The following is a 4,940-nucleotide window of genomic DNA, read 5'->3' as shown; positions in this document are numbered from 1 at the left end:
TCACTTGCAATAGCATAAAGAATCATCTATAGAGTCTGACATACATTGCTGTGAAATGTCATTACAATCCATTCAGCTGTTTGCTGCTACATGACATTTAAAAGCCTTTGTAAAAAGCATTGGATTTCAAGTGTGCTGTGGGTCCCTTCTTTCTTCTTTGCATCTCCTTGAACAAAGGCCGTGAAACTTTCAATCCTCTGACAATGTACAATTAGCAGAGTTTTGCAGAGATTCCCCACACAAGTACAAATCTATTAGGGACAAAATCGAAGAAATCCCTATCTCTGGAAACCTAAATATTACTACAGAGTGGCTAGTGTTGGTCCCCACTAGTTATAATTAGGTCTGTTCTTCCATAGATAAAGCATTTTTTGTGTTGCTAATAACGTTGGCATTATTTGATGAATCTCCATGAAACTTTCCAAGAAGGTGCTATATATTGACTACTTTGTGCATGGAAAGTGTCAGGGTGATGTGTAAGGCAGAGGCTGGGAAAAAGAGGGGTCCCAAAACACAAAGTGCAAAATCCCCATGCATTTTACATGGAGTTCTTCAAGATGGCTACAGCAAAAACTGCTGAAAGGAATGACACCAAATTTGGCAGGAATCCACATCTAGGTGATATGGCGTAAATCTGTTCAGTAGGCTTTGAGAAGTTAAGGGACAAAAATAATTGTATATTCTGGCAGTTGGTCCACAAGAGGCAATTCAAAAATAGAGCGTTCTGATTAGCCATGGCGCTTTGTTTCCCTTGGGCCATCTCGCTCCTGTGGCCTTCAGAGTCAAGTGCTCTGATTGGCAGCCAGCAATGTGAGAAAAATGTTGCTGGCAGCCATTACAGGACTTAGGGACTAAATTAGATCTTGGCAGAACTGGCCCGCTGTCACTTTTCTGTTAGTTAATCCATCCACCTACCAGGCAGTCTGCCTGCTCAATTTAGTTGCTGGTGGGTCTGTGGATGATAGTCCATCCAAGACCCGCTGTCTTCACCAGAATTTTCCTCCCGTGTCGATGGCTTCATTGGCAAAAGCGGCTGTCAGAGGGAGTACAGCCAATATTTCCACCGGGATAATCACAATGTGCCTTCCCGTTGACGTAACTGTGTCAGGTGAACCTCCACCCCTGAGGTGGCGGTTTCAAAGGCATGTAAGGTAGAAACCTACCTTATTTTCTTTTTTCAACTTATATTTCCATTATGAATCCAACTGTCCAAGTCTTTCCTTTGCTGCTGCTACTTGACAATGAATCGAATCAGCCCTGTCGTCGCTGGAATCAAAGGTAAGCCTTTTTTTTAACCTATTTTCTTTGGAATTGTCTGTTTACATTTGCTAAAGACTCATGCATTTTCAAATTTCTCTTACAAGCAATTTTTTCCAAATGTGTAACGCATGTGTGTATAATACCGTCATTTAAGAAATGTGAAGAAACTCACTTGTATTAACTTTTTTGTATATATATATTTTTTTTAATTTGGTGCAAGCTTCCATCATGACAATTGACACATACGCAAAATGTGGCATAAATCAAAATACATAATGGCCCTCATTATGACTTTGACAGTCTTCCAAGAAGACCGCCAAAGTCACGGGCGCCACAAGACCGCCAGTGCTGGCGGTCTTCTGCCCACCATATCATGGGTACTTTGGGTGGTTATCCAGCAGTAGTCGTGCTGGTGGGCGGAGGCACTTGGGCGATTCCACCACTGGCCCACCCCTGCCAGTAGGACAGGAGGCTGGGAGGGGCACGCTGTGTCTGGAGAGGGGATGAGGAGTGTTGGGATTGCTGGGGGAGGGGAGGGTGAGTCATCTACCTTTGACAGGAAAACAATTCCCTGTCACCGGTATCCTTTCTGCCGGAGGTTTTCATGGTGGTACTACTGCATTGAAAACCAAGGTGGAAAGGCGGCTTCTAATACCGTCGGCGGTCTTCTGTAGGCCACCATGTCGGAGATACTCATCGGTATGAGTGGAGATGTGGCGGGTTGGCAGAGGCCAACACGCCACACTCATAATGGGGTGGTCTTCACTGCCAGCTTTCACCGGTGAAACCGTAACCTTTACCTTGGCGGTCTCATAACGACCCCCAATGTGTTGATACGAGTGTGTTTAACTATTTATCATAAATAAACAAATCATAAACATATACATTACACAGTTTTCTGAATAATTTAAATGTAATCAAATTCAGTAATAGCACTAGAAACGGTAAACACTTTAAAAAGAATAAATGTAAAACAATGTTAGTTCTCAACGTAAATCATATTTTTATTTATTTATGTTACATTTCCTCTTTTCTGGTGCATTTCTGTATTTTTATAAATGTATTTAAAAAAAATTCTGAAGTGTAATGCAATATGTTTATATTTTCACATATTAAGCTAAAATAAACACACCTCTATTAACGCTCAAAATTGTAGTTTTTGGTGTAAGTGTCTATTATCATGATGAATGCTTGCACCAACACTTTAATGTCCATTACATTTTTATTTTTTTCGAATGTCTGGACTTTACAAATAAGTCATTAAAATATTTTATATTTTTTGTTATAAATGTAAGTAACAATATGTATTTCACATTTTCAATATTAACATTTTTAATAATCAATTATTTGTACATGAATAATAATGCTAGGACAAACTTTGTAAAATTAAAAGTTCTTATTCATAACTGAGAGAATTCTCTCATGCAGTGTTTTTGTAAATTAAAACATACATGAAAAAAGGGTTTTCAAACACAACACCTTGTAGCTTTGATGCCCATAAATTGACTCCTAAATATAGTCCAAAGAGTATTCTCTTAAGGAAGGGGCATCTTTTGGGCACAGAGCAGGCATCTCAAGGCTTTCTCTTGGGAGAGGTGGGTTTAGATTTTGTAAGGACAGATAAGAGAAGAATTCAGGAGGAGGAGTAAAGGTAGGAGGGGTGGTAGAGGTTTGGCTTTTGGAGGTAGCAGGAGCTGGAGTCGGTGATGTGCTTGTGTCTGCATGTTTGCCAGTTGCGTGAGGGTCTGGTGTTTGTTGTGTATGTTTGGATGTGTGTTTTTGGCTGTTGTTTGATAGTCTGGTGAGTGTGTGCATTTGTTTTTGGTTGGTGCTGTTTTGTGTGTAGTTGTGATTTTGTGTGAGTGTGTTGGTTTTGATGAGTGTGTTGTTGTGGTGGTTGGTGTGGTTGTGGTGCTTGTGGGTGTGGTGGTGGTTATTGGTATGGTAGTGATTGTGGTGGTTGTGGGTGTGGTGGTAGTTTTGACGCTTGTGAGTGTGAAGGTGGTTGTGAGGGTGGTGTTATGGTGGTTGTGGGTATGTTAGTGGTTGTGGTTATGGTGGTGGTTGTGGTGCTTGTGGGTGTGATGGTGGTTGTGGTGCTTATAGTTGTGATGGTGGTTGTGGTGGTTGTGGGTGTTATGCTTATGGTACTTGTGAATGTTATTTCAGTAGAGTGTATAGTAGTATGTTGTTTCTGACTGTGCTGCTTGTGTCTGTTGGTGTGGGTGCCTACAAAGACATGAATGTGCTTGGGATTGCAGTGGGAATTTGGATTTGGGTCGATAAAGGGACCTGAGTTGGGGCAGAATATTGGGCTGGTTTGGAGTCTGGGGTGTGTAAGGAGGCTGCTATTTTCGCAAGCAATCTCTACATGCCAGACATGGAACTGTGTATGGCATCCACAAATACAACCATCTGTTGCATTTGTCAGGTTAGCCCATGGGTGCCATTCACTATCGCAGTCTGACCTACAGGGATGCTGTGCAATATGTCAATAGCCACGTCACACAGCAGTTCAAGGGTGACAGTGGCAGGGGCTAAAGTGCTTGTCGAAAAGGAGACCCTTGTCCTTTTAGATGGATGGGTTTGACCAACCAGTGGGGCAGCAAGAGGGAGGGTGGAGATGTGTCTCTGGGTGGTGGACAATGAAGAGGGTTTTACAGTTCCGGTAGGTTCTACCACCACTAGGGACTGGCCACTTGCAGAGGCCTCCCATTAAGATGACAATGTGGTAGTCTCAGTTCCAGTCCTCTCACCCCCATGGCACTGTGTCCATCGGTGTCTGATGTTTCATCACCCAAAACACAGTGGTCAGCTGCTTCCCCACCTTCTTGGCCAATATCTCCTTTACCTGCTCTTGAAGATGCTGTAAAGACATATGCAATCATTTTATAAATATAATTGATCATGACTTTTTCTCAAAATATTTCCTACATTTTTATAGTTCACCTGCTTAAAGACTTTCAAACTTTGGTTTATGTTCATCTTTATCCCCTGCATGCAGGGAACATCTTCAGAAACCATTTGGTCACAGTTTGGGAATTTTCTATTATTGATCCTATTTAAATTTTTCATTTTTCTTATCTGCTTTCTATTCTCTCCAGGAACTGTTTTACACTTCTGAATGTTTTTTGATTTGTTGTTTTGAATAGTGAACGTATGTTATAAACTACTTATATCAAACAAAAATCCCTTTGTACATTGTGTGTACAATGCAAAAAAAAGCTGATAAGATGTTTTATTTTTAAAAATAAAAATGTGAATCAATATGTGTTAATATTGACTGATATGTTGTACCAATATTTGTAGAAACTGAAAGGCTGTTTTGGACACTTTAGAATGCCAAAACATACTTTAATTAACTTAAGTATATTTTTAAAATGTTATTTCAGTACTTAAGTTGCTTATTAATTTATCACATTCTATGTATTTACTTATTGTGTTGAAGAAATCCCCAAATTATTTTTGTTTAAAGTATTTCTACAGCATAAGTAAATACACAGGGCTTGATACATTTTAATCCACTTTAGTACAGACAGAAAAAACTTAAAAATGTTCTCTACAATATCTTAATTTAATTTTAGTTTGTTTTACCATCATGAAAAAAACAATTCTGGTTTTCTGGATAGTCAAATATTGAAACAACATTACAGTAAATTTTCAAATGCATTGATTTGTAT

This window comes from Pleurodeles waltl, chromosome 10 (genome assembly GCF_031143425.1).
Source record: "Pleurodeles waltl isolate 20211129_DDA chromosome 10, aPleWal1.hap1.20221129, whole genome shotgun sequence".
Taxonomy (NCBI): Eukaryota; Metazoa; Chordata; class Amphibia; order Caudata; family Salamandridae; genus Pleurodeles; species Pleurodeles waltl.
The sequence above is the reverse complement of the archived record's forward strand: the minus strand, read 5'-3'. Positions refer to the sequence as shown.